The following is a 24,202-nucleotide window of genomic DNA, read 5'->3' on the forward strand; positions in this document are numbered from 1 at the left end:
GCAAGGTTGTTACTGCATAAATACATAAACAACATGCAGCCCATGCCCAACTAACTCACATAACCTGAGTAGAGCTTATTTTTTATATGTAGAGCAATCAAAATAGAACACGCATGTATGATGCCAACAGTATCACAGTCTCAAGTCGAACATCCTTGTTTGGTGCCATGGGTGAGAGAGGAAGCATGCCTGTCAAGGTACTGCTTAATTTTGTGCGCTTTGGTAATGTTTGTGCATTTTTGAAATGTTAAATTAGGTATGTTAAGTAGTAAGGTGGCAACATATTGGGTAGCCAGGCTGGCAAGAAAGAATGCAATTGTTTGATTTCACTCAAAATAAGTTTTCTTATCAGCAATGTAAATTATATGCTTTCAAATAAGTACTCCCCTTGGAAACATATCTCATGAGTATGCATATATCTGCATAAGGTCACCGCAATACATACACATTGCTTTAAGCCAGTCATAATGAATTGTACACTCACTGCTTAACCTTCAATTCCTTGCTGCATGAAGTTAACCACTCATGCACAACTTTTTCTGCACACGGTGAGAACTTCAGTCATCGCTGAGCATATCATTTAAGGAAAAGGCATTCCATGCATCCAACTGCTTTAAGCACCCTCTTAAAATTGGCAGAGTGAAAAAAAAAAAGCACGAGCAAGCGTATCAGCAAGCTGTACTCGGGGCCTCACACGCGTGCTCAGTGGTAGAAATGTGCGTCTTGGCGACCTACGCAAATGCATTCCGCGACAGATGTGCGTGTGTTCTGTATTCTTGCAAGCTGTCACTAACACTATAGAAACCGCGCCACCGCGCTTCCGGCGACAATATCAGGTTCGCGTGTCGCAGAACGCATCACCTTGGATAATTAGAGAGGTTTTGTTCAACCAGCCAAGGCAGCGTGCACTGAAAGTAATCATCCGAGAATACGTCGCGTGCTGCGACGTGATGCGATTGCAATACATCTGTAAAAGGTGGCGCAGATAAGACGACTGTGCAATGTTTCGAAGAAGGATGACGGTGCCAATGCAACACATACGGCTGCAGAACAGAATGTGGCAGCCTAGAGTCGCATTTTCGCCGGAACGCGGAAAATTGAAATCACATCTGCAAAAATATGCCAGTGTCGTCTGCTGTCAAAGGTCGTTGCCAACCTTGAACACCTTTGCTCCGCCGAACGGTTGCCAGCTGTCAACAGGCCGCGTCGCCCAATAGGAGTGCGCGTGCGTTCCGCTCGTGCGGATTGAGCGTGCATCGAATTTTGCGACACCTTCCGCCTTTCGGGCTTCCGCTCGCGACCGGACGAGGGCGGAACGGACGTGCGGAGCGACCATGTATGGGCCCTTATGCGGTAGAACATCCCGTTCCTCTCGCTCGTAACGCGTCCCACGGCTGTGACAACCTCGCGAGGCACTTGTATAGATCTCGTCTTTGAGAATCAAGCATTGGTGTACCAAGTCGAACATATATCAGTCTATTTCTCCGACCACAAAGCTTCCTTCATGACTGTCAAGAACTGTTAGTGGAGTCTTTGTTAAAGGAATACGTGTGAAAAATAAAAAAAAATTCTGTGATAGCGCATACATGTGTTGCTCGATTTCTTTGCCTCAATCTATCGGAAAGGTGAAACAGCTTATTTGCTGCGCTCAAATTTCGCATTAGGAAGTAACGTAATTGTCGGTAATTTTTTCTTGCATATACAGCACTGAAAAGGCACTGCGCGTTTACATTAACCGCGTATTTGGATATCTCGCTGCGAGTGCACGTGGTGGCTGTCCATGAAGTAGCACAATACAACGCTCCATCCAGGTGCTCCTAATTAACTCCTGGATGTTGCACCACCAGCGGACAAAAGGAATTTTTAACAATTGTAATGTTTGGAGTCGGGCATAAAATAGATCGTAGCTGGCCCATGCCGTCGTTGAACTTATCCACGCTGAGGACGTTGTTGAAGGGAAGGACTGCTTCTCATCGAGAACGAAGGATATGGGTTTATTTACAGTATCTACATAAGGACGTTGCAGTTCATCAGTCCAGCATGACTGCGAGAGAAAGCACTCAGCAGCCGCACAACAGCTGCTTATAAACACTTTGTCCTCCCTAGATCCATAGATAAGGGAAAAACTGCCGTTCAACCTGCTACAAACTCGGAGCGTTGAAAGTCATCGGAGCCGACCCGCCTCTGAAAGGGGGGGGGGGGGTTACACACACACATTCCGCACAGGTTTCACTGACCAGGCCGAGGTGAGGGGCTTCTCACTGATACGTGTCTTGCCCCGAGCAGACGCCTCTTATGCCCCGTTCACACTGAGACATTCGGCGTCTGGAGCGGCGCCCAGTTCGGCGGCGGCGAGATCCGCCGGAATAGCCCCTTCCGCGCCGATCGCTCCCGTACCGATTTTTTCGGCAGCTGCCGCCGGATTGCCTCGCCGCCGCGCGGCGCTGACCAATCGGGGAGCGTAGGGTGCCTCGATGCCTGCCCGCCGCGCCGCCGTTCAGGGTGGTGACAGCCCCGCGGCGCCGCCATATTGGTTTGAAGAAGCGCCTCGCGCGCCCGCCGAGCTATCGTTGCAGAGGGCAGGATTCTCACCAATCGCATCGGAAGCTGAAAATTTCTGGCATGTGTGGAATTATGCTTTCGGGCTGAAATACAGAGCTCATATTCTGTTGTAAAAAAGCACAGTAGTCATGTTAGCAGAGCGCTGCGGTGTTACAAGGAGAGGCGATTGGCGAGTCGGAATGTTAATTGAGTTTTCACTGTCGCAATATTATTTCGTTTGGACGGTGGAAAATTTTTTGACAAAACCGTTTGAGAAATTACACAACGCTTATCTGTTCACGTGTTGGTAGGCTCCCTCGAAACTTTGAAGCACATGTTTCGTTTGCTGCGTTTAACAGCAGTTCACGGCCTTATATCACAGAGTCCCAGCCGTAACACAGACGCAACACTAATTTTAAAGATGTTCTTGTGCACGCCAAACTACAGAAAAAGAAGTTGGGAACCAATCCCTGTGGTCGCCCCAGGTGCTCTACATGCAAACACATTCAATCCACTACTACAGTAAAAAGTACAGTGTCGAATTACACACACAAGGTAACTTCGGCTTTCACCTGCACATCAAGCAATGTAGTCTACTGTCTAGAATGCGCCGCTTGTAGCAAACAATACATAGGTGAGACCGGACAACAAATCAATACAAGACTCAATGGTCACCGCGCGGACACAAAACAGAATTTGCCCAAAGCAGTAGCCAGCCACTTTAATGAACATGGACATATGTTTGACAAAGCAAGGCTCTATATACTACAAACAAATTTCCGTTCCCCTCGCGAAAGGAAGTACACGGAATCATACCTCATACACAAGTTTAATTGCCTACGCCCGACAGGAATTAATTTGGCACGCGGCAACTTAGAATCTTTAAAAGCTGTAACTTAAATCTGAAACTCTCATATCATCAACCAATACACAAAACACATTAGCCCACCAGCCAACTTTAATTCTTAACCTCACCTACTCTTTCATTTCGGAGGAAAAAAGGGGAGGGAGGAGGGAAAAGAAAAAAAAAGAAAAAAAAATTTCCTGCCTACTACTCAATTTAATGTACTCTTTCAGGATTTTACGTCTATACCAAGTGTACGATCCCCTCCTTCCATGTACACGTGCCCGTGCCCGCCTCTGCACGCGTCACCCTCCTGTTTGCTATACCGATTTCGCCCCCCCCCCTTCCCCCTGCCCCCCTTTTTTAGTCCTTTTTTTTTGAAACCCCCTCGACAACACATTCCGAAGTCAATATGCCTTTTTCGGCGCCTCAACCCAGAGTATCGCCTTCTGGATGCCGCCGTAACGACACCTACGTTAAGCGCGTGGGACAGTGCCCCTTGAAAGACCATGCCGCTGCCTTTCAGTCTCCCCACACATTGCACCGCAGACTCCTCGTCGCCACCTTAACTATTTCAAAATTACTCGACCTATTGCTTGACCGGCCGTTCTAATGCCTCAAAAACATGCCGCCAACGACTCCCCCTGAATTACTCCTAACCTTTCGCATCCCCAACACGCTCCCAAGCCCCCGTATTGCTTATAGATTTCATTTTTCTCTTTCTTTTTCTTTCACCCCCCCCCCTTTGTTGTGTCTTGGTACGGCCCTGGCTCCCCGCTCCTTTTTTTCCTTTTTCCCCTTTTTTCTGCTTCTATTTCTTTTCTTTCCTCTCCGCGTGCCCACTCTCACGCTCTTGTCCCTTCGTCTTGAGAATGAGGCTCACAGACGTCGGACGACAGCGCCTGTTCCCTCTTGTAATCTCTCTCTTTAAAACCAGCCGCCAGCGACAACACCCGCACGTGACGTCACTGCACTAACCCTTTAAAACTAACACGCCGAGGATGACGAGGCCGCCTTTGACGAAGATAGGTCCACCTATCGAAACGTTGGCCAGCCTGTCTGAGGTACTTCAACCCTGTTTAAAAAATTTTATACCACAGTGTGCCATTCCATCTGCCAGCCCCTTTCTTGTTTTTGGACGATAAGAATACTGTTACACTGCAAGAGCGTGTGCGAAAATGTTTTCAATGTCGGTTGCTCACGAGAGCACGAAAATGCCGCCTCACCAACTCGTCGACCGCACGGGAGACACGAGCAGCGGGCAGCAACGTCGAACCAATATGGCGGCGCGTCTGCCGAACGGCGGCGCGGAGCGGTACAAAGGCTGTCACCACCCTGAACGGCGGCGCGGCGGGCAGGCATCGAGGCACCCTAGGGGAGCGCGAAACAGAACTTCCAAAGATGGCGGCCGAGTCTCACGTCATGTCGCAGTCGTCGCAGTCATCAAAGTCCGCCGCGACATCCACATCCGAAATGCTGATCGCACTGGTGCGCAACAACCCAGTCCTCAACGATAAGCGCCACTTGAAGCACAAAGACAACGTGCAGAAGGACGACTTGTGGCACAACATCGGTCGCGAGATTGGTGGGCGAACCCACCAACGCCGCTGCCGCCGTCTCTTCGGCGAATGCTTCTGCGCGTCATGCATCGCCAGAAAGGTGCTTGCCAACAGGCCGAGCAGTACTGCCTCTTCTTGCTCGGGGTTCATCATTGTCTTTCCAAGCAATGGTGGAGACGCGCAACATAAACACACGAACTCGACGCGAGCGGAGACAACTGCTGCGCAATTTCGAGCCGCGCGAACATCCGGGACATCCCGCGCTTGATTGGAGGTTAGCATTTTATGGGGCAGATGGCGCTGTACGTCTTTCCGGCGGCGCGGTCCGCAAGCAGTGTGAACTACGCGCTTTTCGGCGGCAGGAGAATTCCATTCGCTGTAGACGCCGGATTCCTCAGTGTGAACGTAGCATTAATCCCCGAGCGGACCTCGCACAGTGGCCGCCGCGGCTGTCCATTGTCTGGCGTCTTCAAAGGCCCGTGAGAAGGCACCGCAGAGCATCTCCTTCCAGGAATTCCCCTTGCTTCAATCGAACCGTCAAGGCGTTGGCGATTCCACTAACAATACTTCGTCCGCCGACCGCGTTTAGTCATAGCGGCGCCGAGGGGGTGTTGACGCGGCAGGTGGGGAAGGCTTTCAGAGTCTCTTCGGGGAAGCTCGCAGCTGCCGCTGGCTGAGAAAACTTTGCATGTCGGCACCTCTGCAAGCCGTTCCTAACACAATGCGGAGTTCGCTTACGTGAGTTAATGTATATTGATCGCCATTCCGTTAAAATTGTGCACCGTCCCGTGCCACGAGTCTTGTGCGCGTCTTGCCTGCAAAGTAAATGGCAACCATTGCATGATGTATGTGAGGGCATCTCACCGCAGCCGCTCTTTCAGGAAGGCTGCCTAATAATAATGAGCACTGGTTTCATCCATCTGATTGCGCTGAGCCTAGTGAGAGGTTGTTTCTCACGCGAAACGGTGCTTTGTGCCTTCTTTGCATTGCTTTTTGGAATAACTAATCCTGTTCAAACTTCCGTGAAGGAACATAACGCGTGTAGCTTTCGTGTTGTGGCATTGTGGTTCCACAAAGAAGGCTTCAAAACCAGTGAAGCGCCTGCGTTTCTGAAACATCTGCAGCTCTCGCCGCCAGTGTATAGTGATAAGCGCACATGTTTCGAGCAAGAAATCACGGGTCAAACGCACAGTATTACCGATCGACCTTGTGTTTGGACTGCTGCGGCTACCGGTCATTTGCCGGGTTAATAATGTACTCCCAATCGTGTGTTGTATTACTACTCAACTGGTTATATATAGGTAAAGTTTTCAAGAGCCGATCGTACATGCGTGTATTGTGCGCGAGAAGCCCATCGCCGTTTTTAGGTTAAGGCTGCTCATGCAGCATGATCTGTCGATTGACTAGTTGATCGACCGATCGGGTTTAACGTTCAAGAAGCAGCACGGGAAGTGTGTTAGGCGTGTCCGATCAAAAAGTGTACAAGGGAGCACGGCTCTCCCGCAGAGACAAATTTGAAGATTTGGTTATATTCACAACTATGTGACTTGAAAAAGAAATGCATATATTTGGCAGCACTACATGGACAGCTCGTTGAAGCGGAAAATGAGCGCAATTTAAGTGGTTGGTTGAATGTAAGTAGTTTCCGCATTCGAGAGACTTGACCCACATTACACCATAGAGAACCTGACATTACTGGAGCGAGCCCGATGTGAGAGGAGTGTTGACCCAGCGGGCGTATGACTGTTGCCTTGACCTGCTTGCCTGGTGAGCCTCATCGGTGCAGCGTTTCGGGCAACCTGTATATGTATGCCTACAAAGGCTCCATGCTTAGCGAGTCTTCACACACACAACAAAAAATTGTGCAGTTTTTATAGAGCGCATATGTTTGTGTACGATGTTTAGCGCGTCGGTAGCCACCGAGCTGCCGTCGGGACTAGGTCAGTGCAGGCGCCGCTTTGATCTCTCGTTAACAGGGCGTAGCAACAGGGGGGGCCGGGGGGCCGTGGGCCCCGGGTGCAAGGGGCCAGTGGTGGTGGTGGTGGGGGGAGGGTGTCATATACGTTTGAAGACATCCCTCTTTCCGCCGGCCACACCCGAAGAGGGGGGGGGGGTGACAGAAGACCTATGGGCCCCGGGTGCCAGACGACCTAGCTACGCCACTGCTCGTTAATTATCAGTATGCTGACAGTCTGGTTTCATTTCCCCATCACGGGGCGCACATATTGAACCGCGCGTTGTCTTCGCAGGCTGCCCACTTTGCTATGCAAGTAACGTGTGTACGCTCTCTACATTCTCTTCCTGCTCCTCGCACGAGGGAACGTGCTTGGAGAATGCGCCTGTGTGCAGCTTCCGGGTCAAACCTGCGCCCGTGTGAACCTGTTAAATGCGCTCGTCTTGGCGCTGTTGTACGGGGCAACACCCCTGCATGTATGCTATTCAGCTTTGCTTAATTTCCTTTGGCCAACACCTTGTCTGACCCGGTTTTGAAACGTTGAAGGAAAAAAGGTGTTAAAGGGACCCTGAAACGATTTTGGCGATTTTCTACTAACTTACTGAGTCGTTAGAGTAGGTCGTTCTGATCATTATTTGACACATCTAAGTGCTCTGCGTAAAGCGTGTAATTTATTATAAGGTTTTAAAAATGCACATCGCTGTCGATCGCAGCGCACTGCTCGGCGGAATTTTAAGTCGCCCCTACCCATATGATGCAAATAACCCATATGACGTCACATGGGCGAGCTATCTGATTGGCTGACCAGGGCGCATGGTCGATAATTTTTCCAACTTTATGGTGAACAAATGATGCTCGTAATAGTTGGAATGTTAGTTACTTTGTTTTTGTAAAAAGAAAATAACTTAAAGAGAATACACAAGAATAGTTTTTTAGTACACTTGAGCACTTCCGGCACACAGCAAGTGTCGTCTGCTTGTGTTACAACGTGCGCAGTCTTTGACGAGAGCTCCGCCGTCAGTGTCGATCAGTCTTTTCGTGAGCACGATGAATCACCCTTGTTGCGTTGTGGGCTGCAGACGTAGCGACTGGAAAGATGTGAAGTTGCGAAATCGTGTCCCTCTGCAAGGCAGCATACGAGCGAACTGGCTGCTGCGCATCGGACTGCGGCTATCCGATAGGCGCCAGGATTTGCGCGTTTGTGGCCGTCACTTTACAGCGGAAGATTACTAACGCAATAGCGTTTCGCAAGTCCGGTATTAGGGCAAACACAAGCGCAAGGGGACAGGGTATGGCCGCTTTACTGTGCCGGGATGAGCCATGAGGTGAGCAGAACGGTAAATGTGAATGGTCTGCATGGTGCAGCCACCTGGTGGCACAGAGCTCAACCATACACAGTAGCAGCAACGAAGCGCGTTCTTCTTTGCTGCTGGTGTGTATTTTTCGCAGGAGTGTAATCATCAATACGTTGTTATTATAAATGTTTAAAATGTTTTACACTTGGTTAGAGCAATATTAGCGCTTCGTTTGACTGGTTAAGCGCTGCGCCAACAAGTGTCTGGTCCGTGCAGACCGATCAGGCTGCTCACGTGCATCTACTCTGAAGTTCCTTCATCAGCTTGAGTTCATGCCTCCAGTCATTTGCCGAAATGACCAGCTTGCCTGTGGTTACCGGAATACCGGCCACCTTCGGCGCTACGACAATGCTCGCAACGCACGCTGCTTCGATGGCTCTCGGTCGATGGCCAAGCGGCCAGCGGAGAGGTCTCGCGCGGGAGGAGGCGTGCTCCAACAACCGGAAGTGAATGATGTGACGTCGCATCGTGACGCAGGACCAGTGAAGGCGGAGCTTAGCGCCGCTCGCTCGGCGAGCGAGTTGAGGAGGAAAGGCATGGCTAGGGAGGAGGGTAACTTCTAATCGCTTGTAACTCCATTAATACGTAACGCTTCACTTAAATTGTGGTGCGAATGTTCTACTTAAGCTGTACCCTATGCGCCTACAAAATTTGTCCGAACCGTTTCAGGGGCCCTTTAATACTTTCCTTCTTTTTTCTTTTTTTAACGTGACAAATTTATGCTTATCTGCGGCATGTATCGACGGTGGAGAAGTGGTCGCTGATACATCGTGCTTGGCATATATTTTTTGGCTGCTAGCCTGCTTTGCATTCGGATGAAGTCTTTGCGGCGTTGTTTGCTTTGTACTACTTCGTTCTTGTGTACTTCAGCCAGTGCACTGCGTCGTAAGCTTTTTACTGTTTTTCCCCTTATGCTTGCCGGGCCTCTTGGCGCTTTAACACGTTTTCTGTAGCGATCGCATTCCTAAGGTAATTGCGCCAGCGCGAAGCGTATTTTATTTTAGTGAATGTGCGCCCAGAGTTTCACAGGCTTGCATTGTACTTCTCAGACGAGGCGAGTGCCTTAGAGTTTTAGAATAAGTGCCCCAAACGTTTTGGGGCCCCAAAGAAATAGCGTCGAAGCCACTGCGCATGCACGAGACGCAAACTGCGTTTGGGTTTTGCGTTGGGCACGCTATTTCACCGATTTAGGGGGAGCCCAAATAGCGGCCGCAACAGCTTTGCGTCAGCAACCATGGCGGCACTGTTAGATATGGCGCAGTTTCCTGAGGCTACTTCGAGTTCCCCAGACCACATCGAATCGCAGCACATCGAATCGCAGCAGCTAATTGAGGAATGCAGAAGCAGGAAAGCACATTCCAGAGGAGCGCCCGAGCAAACAAGTTGAAGGCCACAAGACACGTGCATACAAGTTTGCGGCCCCCAGGTCGTGTGCCACCGAGGAGCTATTCAATGCTGAGTTTTCCAGAAAGCGAAGGGTTAGCACGGCATTGTTGGAAGTAAAGTGGGTGCCAAACCAAGACGGCGGTAATGCGCCGTGACAGCCGGACGTGCCGGGAAGGCCCAATCGTACCTCTTCATCGCCTTTGAAGAAGACATTTGCTACCGCTGCGCGGCCGCAGCACCGGGAGCAGGTGGGCCCTCGGACAATGGAGCATGAGCACCCCCCCATTCTCCGCCTTGGAAGAAGCGCATTGAAAGTCTGCGAGGCAAGACCGCAGAGAGCCGCCGGGTGTGACACCGCGACACGGGCGCCAACCATTGGCTGAAAATGGCGTCATCTGAGCGGACTCTCCCATTGGCCAAACATGACGCGACTTCCAGTCCTCGAAGGGTTTAAAAGAAGCATTCCAGAGAGACCAAATCATTCCCTGATTCACCTCTCTCGAACTTCTTGCCGCGGGCCGCAGCGTCCGAGTTGCTGCCGGCCCGTAATGACTGTACGACGGTTACTTGAGTCTCACCTCTCTGTATATAATGTAAAATAAATACTCCCAAGATTGGTTTTCATCCCGAAGTCCATCCTTCAACCCCTACAGCACCCATCGAAGCGACGGCTCTAACCGAGCACCAAACTGGCTTCGATTCGTGGTAACGCGTGAAGTTCGCAAGCTAGGAGAAGTGAATGCGGTTATCGCTTTCTCTCAACTAGCGTGTGTTATGAAGATTGATTCATTAGACGCCGCTGATTCCGAATTCGATTGTGGATTTTATGGCTCGTAGGCCTAACACGGCTAAGCTTGACTGGTGAAGGCACGTAAAGTTGGTTTGCTCAAAACTAAGCGAAACTAATTGTTTGCTGCTTACAGAATAACCTCTGAATTGTAATTAAACGCGAATACCTGCAAGTCAAAATTACTATTCCTATCATAAAATGGTATATCTTATTTCATTATTTCTAATAGCTTTTCTTTGACGCCGTAGTGGCGCTGTCAGCGCAAGACGCTATCCGCAAATGCCAAGCCCTATTCTAAAACTCTTCACTCTTGTGTGCCCCAACGCAAACACCCGCAAAGCTCTTTGGGGTCCCAAACTATTGGGGCCCCTATTCTAAAACTCTCTATTATTATAGCAGTCGTACGTCGATTGCAAAGTTGATGCACTTCTTGAAGAGCAACTGTTTAATGTTTCGACGTTTCGGCCCGAGACCGACCTTTCGCTAGACAGAAAATCGAATGAAGTGTTTTTGTACCACTTTCCTCACGTAGGTGGACATTTATGCCAGTAGCCGCTGAAAAGTTTGTGTAAGAAGGGCTTTAACAAGTGCGCGATTTTAGGTTCGGCTGAGCGAGCAGACGCGGAGCGAGAAGTGGTTCCAGGTAAAAACGTGGACAGGGTCACAGTGCACGCGTTGCCGTTTTCTGCCTGCCGGAGTGGACGATGGCGTCCCGCCGCGGCGACCGCGAGGAAGGCGTGGCGGCGGCTCCAGTTGATGCCGCGGTGCGCTGCGCGTTTGTTCGCGTCACCCTAATGGGCTTTGTTCCCGTAGCCAGGAGAAAGGGTTGGGAACCAAGGGAGTGACGCGCCGACGTAAGTGAAAATCGTTGTTCAAGGCACGTGCGCCACAACTCTGCAAGCACGGGCGCCTCCAGCTGAGCTGCAGTTAAAGAGGAGAAAAAGTGTATGAAATAAAAACATTAACAGCATTGAAACCACCAGGTGAGCGGGCAAGTCGCCATATAGTAAGGTCGCCGGTAGCATTTGTCTCTGCATGCTGACCTGTCACGCTGTGCAGAGTGCGGACAACGGGCGGAGCCCCGTAGCGTGGCGTGTATACGTAAGCCAATTGGATATATATCAAAGTTGGAATGTAGGGTAGTTGGTCGTAGGAAAAAAAAAGTATCCGGGGAACAGGATTTTTTATCGAAAATGGAAGGCTGCGGGAAATATTTAGTGGTGCACTCGCCTTCTAAGGTACTTAATGCCGAGAGGGTACGGGAGCGTTCATTTATTCAATTTTCATGATGCTAAATTTGTAGATGAAATAAGATTCGTGTTCGCGTTCTCCGGTATATAGTGCGAAAATTGCCCTTCAATAATTTAACTTTGATACTGCCAAAACTGTGACTTTTTCACGTAATATGTTCAGAAAGGGGAAGGCCGGGGAATGACTGCACATGTGAACGTTGATTGTTGAACCGAATTCTAAAGGGGGTGTCCGTCTACCCTACGTATTGGATCTTGCATGCTCCGCATTCCAAACGATAGACGACATTCGATGAATCCCAGTCGAGTCCACCTTTAATTAGGTACTTGGACTGCCGGCATGGCCGCTCGAGGTACTTTTCGTGTATTCGCGGGGCTTCTTTCATGCTCAGAAAAAACTAATGTAGCACATATTGAGCGACAGAAAGTTGTATCGGGAATTTTTCATGTCGCTCTACAAGTTTCTCATTTTCACTTCTAATCTAACTATAATATTTGAGAAGTTGGTTAATTAAGAAGTAATATGTAATTAGGCTGAATGCAAAGAACAGTTCTAGTATTTCCAAGCGACGGCAAACAGTACTGTGGTTCTGTCCAGCTACGTGGCCTTAGCGTATTTTTAAGTCTTGGTGGGTGATATTTGGCACACTCTGCTCATGAGCCCACACACACACACACACACCAGGTCGCGAAGACGGCAATTCTTGAAAATTGTCTATGGCAAATAGTACAATTCTAGTCCCTGAGCTGGTCCCCTCAAAGAGGCGGACATGACTTGCGCGAGAAATTAAAATACCTAATTAATAAATTAAGAAAAAGTCGCCAATTAAGCTTTTTACCAATGACGTTACAATACTAGAAGAGGTGACTGTTGGGCTAGTTGGTCGTCCATATTTGAAGTAGTAGCTTAGCGCTGTTCGATCTTGAGGACAATCCCAATTGCTGTCCCCCAGATATTTGGACCTTGCCGTTGGGTGCGGGAGTTGGCCGACGTTGAGGAGGACGTCGGCATGAAAACTTGAGGTTTATTTACATTATTTACAGTGAGAGTACAAAGAAATTAAGTCATAAAGTCATTACGGGCCGGCAGCAACTCGGATGCTGCGGCCCGTGGTAAGAAGCTCGAAAGAGATGAATGAAGGAATGCTCTCTTGCTGCTCCCGGTCTCTGGCTTTTAACCCCTACGGTGTCTCGAAGTCATGTCACGTTCGGCCAATCGGCGAGCCCGCTCAAGTGTGGTCCTTTTCGGCCAATGGTAGGCGCCCGTGCGATTGTCACACCCGGCGCCGAGGGTCGCTCCTTGGGCCCCAATTGTCCGAGGGCTTACTTCTCTCTGCGGTATTGCCTTGCCGGCTTGCAAGCGCCGTCACAATAGGCGGATGGGGGGCGACGTTTTAGTGCTGCAAAGCAGCTTTGCTCGGGACCTGCGTTACCTGGAACCGTGCCAGGCTCCCACTACACTTTCGGGAAGGGTCAAGCAGTGAATAGCTCCACCTGCGGCGCACGAGGTGGGGGGCGCCAACTCGTTTGCACCTGCCGCGCTTCGGGAACGGGGTAAATGTGCTTTTGCGCTCCTTTATTCGCTGTGGCGCGATTCGATGCGGTCTCGTGAACTCCAAGGGGGCTCAGGAAAAGGTCCCCTATCTAACAGCACTTGCCCTTGTCCGTCTTTCTTGTTTCCGTGGTTTTATTCGCGCTAAGCTACTACTTCAAATACGTTATAATACATATCGCAATTGACAAATTGTAGCCGGTGAGACAGCGCGGTATATCCACTTGAAAATAATTCTGTGACACCATTTTCGAGATATGCGCCATCAAACTTGCAGTAAGGATGCACTGTCGCTCCACTTATTAACTGGACCGCCAATGTAGTTACTCTACGTCTGGCGCAGCATGGTCTTAGTTGCCTTTGTGCCATTAAACCCGAACTAACCAACCTAACCAACAATGTAGTTATTCGCAATGTTCGGGAATTAATATCTGGAAACTGGTGTCATCCTGATATTTCGTTCTCAGTGTATCTGCCTTGCGAACTCCCCGACCCGAATTTGTAAACTGCAGTGTGCAAATTGCAACAAAATAGGGAGGAGATGGTGTAAAATTACCAGGGTTCAATATAATTTCGTAATGTCATACTTCTGCTATGAATTCAACAAAGTGCACAAATATTGTGACGCTTCATACTTCTAAATTTGCAGCCATAAATGTGTGAGAAATCGCCATAATGGTTTTAACACTAACCACAGCCCTTAAGGCACGCAGCGAAGATATAGCGCAGAAGTCTAATCTCGTGAGTTTCCCAGTGGGCTTCTTCGATTTTCCACTTCTGGCTACCCGCGAGCTGCCAGAACCTGTCAGGACGATTTTAGTCTGGCTGTTCCCTGGAAGTTCTCCGGCTAGCAGATGACTAAAGGAGGCGATGGGCGCTCGCCGCCATCTTTGCGGGGACTTCACGGATTGCAACGCGGGCGCTTGAGGACTTGAAATTTACCACGCTCAGCTGTCTACGGTCATCTTCGGATTTCCTTACTTCTAGCGTTATCTTTTTAGATGCCAACGCACCGTTTCGCATTGCGAAGCGGTGTGATACGAGCAGTGGTTAACCGTTTGAAGCTTTTGTGTGTGTACGTGTGTGTGTCCCCTGAACGCTTCTTCGCGGTGGGGATCAGCGCGCCGCGCTTTAATGCGTGCATGTTATCTGCATCGTGTTCCACGCAAGTCCTACACGCTCGTTCACACATATTGCGCTACGTTTTCGGTTCGTCTTTCTCTGTTCGTGTTCCTTTTCACATATCTCGCGTATGTATGCGGAGATCTTTTTTCTGCACTTAGCGAAGGCGTTGCAGCTGCTAGCCCGTGTTCGCTCCGTCTCTTCGTCGTATGCTTAGGTGGCAGTTCTTAACCGATAAGTGTCCGAACTGCAGGCCGTTGATGTAGGAATGAACTGGTTTAGTAGGCACACGTACATTAGTCACACTTACATTGGCTTATTGCTCTCATGATAGCGTCCAATGTTTTTCGTGTGAAACGTTTCGCTGGTCACAGGCGGCGTGCATTTTCATGCGCCAGCCGCGTCCCCAGCTCCTTAGGGTCAAAATGAGGAGCACCATCAGCCATGACAAACTTTCTAAAATCGAAGCCGAAGCAGGTCAGCACAAAATTTTATGCGTGCGTATGACACGTACCCGATATCCTGCTTTTTCATGTCTCTTGAAGTGATGACACAACGACCGCCAACTCATCAATGTCGCCGACGTGATCGCTGCGAGCAGGGATCCTCGAGTTATCGCTTTCGAGAATACCATACCTTACGCATGATTTCGCGTCTTGTCAACGGATGCGTCGGAGGCCATCTGTTGCGCTGCACAAGGTGAGGTTGGCCCAGTGCGCGTCCTGTGGGGAGTCGCGCGAAAGTGATCGTATCCCTGAATGCAACTATTTATTTTCAAGCTGGCAATGCATAAATGGGCCGACTACGCCGAGCGCTGTCAGAGTTGTCGGACGATCCCTCGGCTGTCAACCAGATGTAGGAGTCGTCGTACGATCTCGCCGCTGCCACCATTTGAAGGAGTTGACGGTCGTAGAGAGGAACTCGGTGAACAGGATTTATTTACATTGTTTACATCTTAGACAAGACATACATCGACAGTCTAGCGTGACTCCGAAATGTAGCACGCAAGACGACGCACACAGCAAAACGCTTACGGCCACCCAGCTCACTAGTACATCTCGAGCACGACAACGAGCACACCCTAGCAGCTGACAATCGCATAAGCTCTCCGCTCGACGTCATAGTTCGACGTCATTCAAGAGGACCCGCACTTTTGGAGGAGGATGAGGGCTGTCGACTTGGAGGAGGATGAGGGCTAACATACACGTGCCGCACCCACACACTGGTGTAAAGGTCCGGAGCCGACGTCAGAGGTGCTTCGTAGAACTCAGCTCCGTCCCGGATGGCGCGGCCGGGTAACACATTGTCTGGTGTCTCGAAAAACTCGTGGGGAGGTTCCGCCAATTACCTCCCCTCGAAAACTCCCCTGAGCTGACCCCGCGCCCCGTGGCTGCCGGTTATCCGCAGTTCTCTGAAGTGCGCCCCGTCCCGGTTGGATTGGAACACGTGCAGTGGGCTGAAATAGCTGGCAAATTGTCACCCCGTACGGCCATTCCTAACAGCGCGCGCCGGCCTCGCTGCCATGTTGGTAGCACGTTTACATTCGGCCAGCTATCCCGGCGTTCAATTTCGCAAACTTTGGCAGGTTCGGGTTGTCTTGGGATTTCAGCCCACGTGATTTCCTATCAGGACCGGAACCAGCTGGTTGCCATGTGGCTGCCAGCGGGCTGCCAGAACTCCGAAAATTGAAGAGGCCCAGTGTGAGATAACATGCAAAATTTCAGAGAACCAGGGATCTGCGGCATCAAATCCACATAATGCACGCAGTGTGTTGCTGTCACTGTGATTTATCGCATTAGTTCTGCCTTTTATCTTCTCGATGGGATTCACGTTGGCATAGCTGAGATTAAAATGCTTGAGTGCTTGCATTTCCCATGACGGCATTTTGTGATAATTACCGTTTCAGTACATCAAACGTTTGCTCGCGTGCTTCTTACGAGTGACACCCTGTGTTCTGCTTCTCGTTTCAGGATCTATATGACAAGATATCCCAACACACTCATCAGGGCCTGAATTTTCTAGAAAACTTTCGTCAATTCATCAAGGACCGGGTTACCATCGAGACGGAGTATGCTGCGCGACTCAGGCGGGTTGGCTTCCCCTCCTCATCTTTCTCCTTCTCTGTCTGCCACATCTTGGGGTCTTCGACTCGTTGACATGTCACTTTCCGGTAAATCGCTCGCGCACATATGCCGCCCCGCACCTCTGCGCGTCAGCACTCAAACCCGATTATAACGAACCCGGGTACAATAAATTGCGCTCTACATCAATCACACAAAGACAATCTTAGTAGTAATGCAAATAAATCTCCTAAAGTCGTTTCATATTTATTGGACATATGAAACTCCGAGCACTGACAACCTAGCTGCGCCGTAAAACTGGCCGCCTTGGCTTTTTCTTTCTTTTTTTCGTGGACCCTTTCTGAGCAGGATCTTATTACTTACTATTATTGCAACTGAGCGTGCATTGGGAGGCAGCACATTTGTACATAACTGGGTAGTTTGCGATACAACCCATGAACCGATGGGGATGTATATAGATCCTGTCGTTCTACTGCGGTCTTACTTGCTGATTGGAGAGTCCGGTCGCTATAACGAAGTCGCGTCGTCCACGAAGATACAATATTTATATCCGGTATTCGTTATAAGCATACACGCAGACATCGGCAGAAAGAAAAATAATGGGAAAGCAATGCAAATGGGGTGCCCCGCGACGAGACACCAATGGGTCTCCTGGATATTTTGATCTCCCTTCGGCATCTTGCCTGCCGATACGAGACACGGGAACAACGATAAATTACGCACGCGCGCACTGCATCACCGCTGAGGCGCAACCACGCGATCGGCGTTTTCGCGGGGTATTTATGCTTCGGCTTATCGACTGGCGGGTCCGGCCAAGCTCCTGCCACCGACAACCTTTTTCGCACACGGAAGTGACTGCATGTGGATCCGTACCTCGCTTCTACGTCTGACTAGTCCGTGCGTCTTATCTCGCGCTCACCCGCCGTGGTTGCTCAGTGGCTATGGTGTTGGGTTGCTTAGCACGAGCTCACGGGATCGAATCCCGGCCACGGCGGCCGCATTTTGATGGGGGCGAAATGCGAAAACACCCGTGTACTTAGATTTTGGTGCACATTTAAGAACCCCAGGTGGTCGAAATTTCCGGAGTCCTCCACTTCGGCGTGCCTCATAATCGGAAAGCGGTTCTGGCACGTAAAACGCCATAAATTAATTTTTAATTTTTTTCTCGCACTCGGTCTCCGATGGTGACGTTTTCTCACCAGATACTTCGGCGGCCGCTCTTAAGCCGATAGGCCTAACCAGCGCCGCTTCATCGGCAACCCCCCGCAGGGGCGTCTGTGTCAGCAGGCGTTTGGTGTGTTGCGACACCACGTACCCGAGCACACGAGAGTAGGACCCTCCCACGTGTTGCCGTGCGTGGCTTAGCCGTGTCTGGGGAAAGGGGGATCCTGGGGGTTGAGCTGATTCTGGGTGTTTGGACCTTTAAGGCCCCCCGGCGGAGGCAACACACCCCTTTGGCCTCTGCTTCACATAGATGGCACCCCCGGACTGACCCACCCGGGGGACATCCGCAGTCGCATTTTCCTGTCCTCCTCTCCAATCTTCGTCTTTCTCTCTCGCATTTTCATCTTTCCTGTCCTCTCATCACTTCTCCCCATTTCTAGTTTCCTGGCGGCAAGGGTTAACCTTGTGTAGCTAGCCAGCCTTGGTTATGCTTTATTCGGTTATAGCAGTGATGTACGGCTGGCGTTGGCAGGGTTTCTCTAGCAGGAACTCCTGTCACGTCCTCCTGTTGGGCTCCATGGTGGGTGGTCGCCATCGCGGCCGAAAACCCTACTGTACTTATGGAAAACGCTTTTCCTAAACTCCCTGATCGCCCTCACAAACGAGGGCGCACCGAAGAGGTCTTTCAGTTTTTCGGACGCCAAGTCCACAATTTTTCTCGTTTTCATGTGATCCACGCAGGAAAACCCGCTAAACAAGTGCGAACAATCTCCCCGTTCCGTGTATCTAAGTCTCTTACCGAAGTTTTTGGTCCAGGATATAAGGTGTCGAGGATGGCTAGCGGAGACCTCCTCTTGGAGCTCCGCGATCAGAAGCAATTTGAGAAACTGCCTCAGCTAGTATCATTTGGGGAGACCCAAGTAGTAGTAACCCCGCACCGCACGATGAATACCTCCCGTGGCGTTGTCTCGGACGATGATTTGCTGGAGCTCACTGAGGCTGAGCTCTTGGAGGGCTTCAGCGAACAGAATGTTCTAAACGTCAAAAGAATTAAGATGAGGCGAGATGGTAAAGAAATTGCAACCAAACACCTAATACTCACCTGCCCGAGTCAATCGAGGCCGGGTACATCAATCTCCGTGTAAGACCGTACGTGCCAAATCCCCTCCGATGTTTCAAGTACCAGCGTTTTGGTCTCAGCTCGCAGAGCTGCCGAGGCCGCCAAACCTGTGCGAAGTGCAGTGCCCACGAACATACTTCTGAAGCTTGCGTGAAAACTCTCCATTGTGTAAACTGTGAAGGAGAGCACTCCGCATACCCGCGGTCGTGCCCGTCCTGGAAAAAAGAGGAAGTCACAATCAAAGTTTAGGAAAATATAACTTTCAAGGAGGCACGCAGGCGGGTAGCATACCTGCCAATGAAAAGCTTTGCCGATGTGGCGCGTCAGGGGGCAGCGCCACAATGGTCTCCAGCGGCTGTCCGACCCACACCCAGTGAGGCGGCAGTGACGCCATCCACCCCCCCGGTGGCTGCAGCTGACGCTGCTACGCCAACACAGCAGACGGGGCCATCGACCCCGAAGGTGGGCGCAGCCGAGGCTGCCCCAACCTCCCCGGCCCCTTCCAGCGCTGGCCACAGCCGGCGCAGCCAAATCCTTCAGGGAGCCCCATCGACCTCTGGGCTGGTGGGCGCAGGGGTCTTGCCCTCCAAGGTGGGACCCTCGCTGGTAACCTCTTGCTCGCAAGAGCGCGTGTCCGGCGCCTCACTAGAGGCAATGGACACTACACCTACCCTCAAGGCGCACCAAGCGCCTAAGGAGCGACGAGGCTCCCTCGAACACTCCAGAAAAAGGAAAACCCCGGTTACAGGGCCTCGAAAGAGCACTGTAACCTAATGCATCACTTGTGTTTCTGTTTACACAGCACCGATTTACTTCAAATATGGAATCGCAAATAATTCAATGGAACGTCAGAGGTCTTCTTAGGAACCTTGATGTGCAAGAGCTTATCCAAAACACAATCTAAAAGTGCTGTGTCTACAGGAAACACACCTAAAACCACAACACACAAACTTTCTCCGACCGTATGTCACGTTTCGCAGAGATCGCGATGATTCTCTCGTATCATCAGGCGGTGTTGCCACTTTTATTGATAAAAGCATAGCGTGTCAGCCTTTACAGCTACGAACGCCCCTTGAAGCAGTGGCGGTTCGAGCTGTTCTTCTAAATAAGCTCGTCAGCATTTGTTCGCTCTACGTACCCCCATACTACAAATTAAACAAACATGAATTTCAGTCATTTATAGACGAGTTGCCAGAACCCTATGTTGTTCTTGGCGATTTCAATGCGCACAGCTCCCTGTGGGGCGACACTCGTACAGACGCGCGAGGTCGTCTTGTCGAACAGTTTCTTTTTTCTTCAGGTGCGTGCTTGCTGAATAAGAAGGAACCCACGTATTACTCCCTAGCAAACAGAACCTTTTCTTCAATAGATCTTAGCATAGTTTCCCCGTCCATACTGCCCGAACTCGAATGGGAAGTTACGGCCAATCCTTACGGGAGCGACAACTTCCCGATAATGATAAGAACATCTAATGAAAACGAATATCCTCCACAAGCTCCTAGGTGGAAGATAGACACAGCCGACTGGGAGAAATTTTGAACTCTCACTAACATCTCATGGGCTAAGCTGTCTTCGTTAGGAATTGATGCTGCAGTCGAGTTCTTTACAGCCTTCATAATAGATGTCGCATCAAAATGCATATCCGAAGTAAGTGGTTTGGCATGCAAACGACGTGTACCGTGGTGGAACGGTGAATGTAGGATCGCTCGTAAGAATCAGAACAAGGCCGTGGGGGTTGCTGCGCGCCTCCCCCACTGCGGAGAATCTTATCAATTTGAAAAAAGTAAAATCCCAAGGCAGGCGAACCCGCCGACAAGCCAGAAGAGAAAGCTGGCACAAGTTTTTATCGAGCATTAACTCGTTTAGGGATGAGGCCAAAGCCTGGAACAGAGTTAATAGGATTAGAGGGCGGGAAACACATTCACTCCCCCTGGCAAACACACAGGGCGATACACTGCAAGACCAGGCAGACTCACTTGGGTAATCTTTTGAGAGCGTGTCAAGTAAAACAAACTATACACAATCCTTTCTCAAATACAAACAAACAGAAGAACGTAAGCCATTAACAAGAAAAGGTCGAGAGAATGAGCCTTACAACCGTCCTTTTTGTATTGCCGAATTGAGAGCTGCCTTGAGCGCATGCAACAGCTCCGCACCAGGATCTGATAGAATCATGTATGAAATGCTCAAACACTTACACAATGACACGCAGGTTACACTACTCACACTTTTCAACACCATTTGGGATGCAGGGTACCTTCCAGCTGCATGGAAGGAAGCCATTGTGATCCCTGTTTTGAAACAAGGCAAGGACCCTTCCTCAGTGGCAAGTTACCGCCCGATAACCCTCACAAGTTGCATTTGTAAGGTGTTCGAAAAAATGATAAATCGGCGACTCATCTTTTCCCTTGAACAGATACAAAATGCTTGATCCTTATCAGTGCGGCTTCCGAGAAGGACGCTCCACAACTGACCACCTTGTACGCGTAGAAGCAAATATCCGGGACGCATTTGTACACAAACAATTCTTCTTATCCATATTCCTCGATATGGAGAAGGCGTACGATACGACGGGGCGTTACGGAATCTTAAGAGACTTGTCAGAAATGGGCCTCCATGGTAATATGCTAAACCTAATAGAAAGCTACCTGTCCAGTCGTACCTTCCGGGTAAAAGTCGGTAATGTACTTTCGCGTCCTTTTACGCAAGAAACAGGCGTACCCCAAGGAGGCGTGCTCAGCTGCACGCTCTTTATAGTTAAGATGAACACGCTTCGTGCTTCATTACCACCCGCCATCTTTTACTCTGTCTACGTGGACGACATTCAAATAGCTTTCAAATCTTGTAACCTCGCAGTCTGCGAGAGACAGGTACAGCATGGCCTGAACAAAGTCTCAGTGTGGGCAGACAAGAATGGATTTAAGATCAATCCTAACAAAAGCTCTTGCGTTCTTTTTACAAGAGAGGCCTGGTTCCGGATCCTTCCTTAGAACTGTGTGGACAACGAATACCTATCAGCAAAGAGCACAAATTCCTAGGTATCATACTTGACTACAGACTCGCTTTCATTCCACACATTAAATATTTGAAAGAAAAATGTCTGAAAACAATGAATATAATGAAATTTCTATCCCAGACTACGTGGGGTAGTGACAGGAAGTGTTTAATGAACCTATACAAGAGCCTAATTCGGTCTCCATTGGATTATGGTGCTGTAGTATATAACTCTGCCGCCCCGAGCGCTCTAAAGATGCTAGACCCAGTCCACCATCTAGGAATCCGACTGGCAACTGGTGCTTTCAGAAAGAGTCCCATACAAAGTCTATATGTAGAATCAAATGAGTGGTCACTTCATCTGCAGAGAACACACATCAGCCAAACATATTTTCTGAAAGTCCACTCAAATCCTCAACATCCGTGTTTTAATACCATTAATGACATGACATATGCTACACTCCTTCGCAGTCGTCCCTCCGTAAGACAGCCTTTCTCGCTGCGTGTGAGGGAGCCTAGTGAAGAAATGCATGTTCCACTCCTCGAGCTTCGCCTAATGCATCCAGCCAAGCTGCTACCTCCTTGGGAGTGGCTGCTGATACAATGCGACACATCTTTCATTCAAGTTACAAAGCACGCTCCTGAGGCCGAAATCAGAATGCATTTTCTAGAACTCCAGCACAAGCATTCCTGTGCAGAGTTCTACACAGACGGTTCGAAGTCAAATGCCGGGGTATCCTATGCAGCCGCCGGCCCATCCTTCTCGGAGTCCGACGTACTGCATCCGGAAACAAGCATATTTACGGCCGAGGCCTACGTATTATTCTCTGCTGTGAAGCATATAAGAAAATCGAAACTTCCAAATGCAGCGATCTATACAGACGCCCTAAGCGTTGTGAAGGCCTTAATCACAATCAGCAAACATAAAAATCCCGTATTTAATGAGCTCTATTCCGTCTTGTGTAAAGCGTACTCATCTAAGCAGCTTATCATAATATGCTGGGTACCTGGCCATAGGGGAATTGAAGGCAACGTTCTGGCGGACGAGATGGCCACACCGATCGCATCGCGAGCCGCTAACGCTACCGCGGAGGTGCCTGTCACAGATGTGAGGCCTTTCTTGCGAAGGAAGCTGCGAGCCCACTGGCAACACATGTGGGACGCGGAAACGGATAATAAAGCCACAGTTAGGATTCTGGCCCTCTACTACAAAATCGCGCCGAACAGATGTCCTATTCAGTCGTCTCAGAATAGGACACAAATTTGGCACCCATATCTTTCTACTCACCGGAAGTGAACCTCCAACCTGTGGTAGATGCGGGGAGAGGCTGACCGTACTCCACGTCCTCCTGGAGTGTCGGGAAGCCGAATCTGAGAAAGACGTTTATCCTTAGCATAGTGACAGTACATTCCCCTTCATCCTGCGATGTTTCTTGGTCCAGAACCGGTTTTTAATAGACACAGTCTCAGGTTTTCTCAGATATGTTGTCTTACATGTTATAAGTCCCATGCATTCGTAGCGGCTCCTCTCTCCGGAGGATGCCGCTGCGATAATTGTTTTGCATAGGACATGCCTCCAGGCCCTTGTGTTTTTAAGGGCTCTAAGGAGGCAGTAGTGCTCTAGCATTTCTTATAATCTGATATATCTTACCTATCGTATCATTCATTTTTAAATGCATCGAAATGTTCATAGTACAAGTCATATGTCATCGCCATTATTTTATTAGACAGATTTTACGCACTTTAGAGCGTATATTTCAAGGCCCCTTTACAGCCATGTCACACCAATTTCACAGTAATCATGGTTACACTGCACACCCACTACCCCAGACATGGCGCTCTTTGGCCACACCTGGCCCTTGCGCCATTAAACACCAAACATCATCATCAATGAAAACGAATATCCACCACAGACTCCTAGGTGGAAGATTGACACAGCAGATTGGGAGAAATTCCGAGCCTTAACTAGCATATCATGGGATGACATGTCCTCGTTAGAAATTGAGGCTGCTGTGGAGTACTTTAGAGCCTTCATTATAGATGCCGCATCTAAATGCATACGTGAAGTGGCTGGGCATGCAAACGACATGTCCCGTGGTGGAACGATGAATGTAGAATCGCACGTAGGAATCGGAACAAAGCGGGGGGGGGGGGGTCGCTACGCGCTTCGCTCACTGCAGAGAATCTTGTTAACGTTAAGAAAGTAAAGTCTCAAGGCAGGAGAACCCGCCGACAGGCCTGAAGAGAGTTGGCAAAAGTTTTTATCTGGCATCAACTCGTTTAGAGATGAGGCGAAAGTCTGGAATCGCGTAAATAGAATTAGAGGGCGACAAACATATTCACTCCCTCTGGTAAACACACAGGGTGATACGCTGCAAGACCAGGCAGACTCACTTGGGGAGCACCTTGAGAGCGTGTCAAGTTCAAAATATTATTCGAAATCCTTTCTGAAATATAAGCAAATAGAAGAATGTAAGCCGCTCAAAAGAA

At 49.7% G+C, this 24,202-nt stretch overlaps 1 pseudogene; it reads left to right on the forward strand.

The window, feature by feature from the left end:
• LOC135917804 (formin-binding protein 1-like) overlaps positions 1-24,202 on the forward strand; it is an 86,314-nt pseudogene that overhangs the window by 15,652 nt on the left and 46,460 nt on the right.

Source organism: Dermacentor albipictus, unplaced genomic scaffold, assembly GCF_038994185.2.
Source record: "Dermacentor albipictus isolate Rhodes 1998 colony unplaced genomic scaffold, USDA_Dalb.pri_finalv2 scaffold_13, whole genome shotgun sequence".
Taxonomy (NCBI): Eukaryota; Metazoa; Arthropoda; class Arachnida; order Ixodida; family Ixodidae; genus Dermacentor; species Dermacentor albipictus.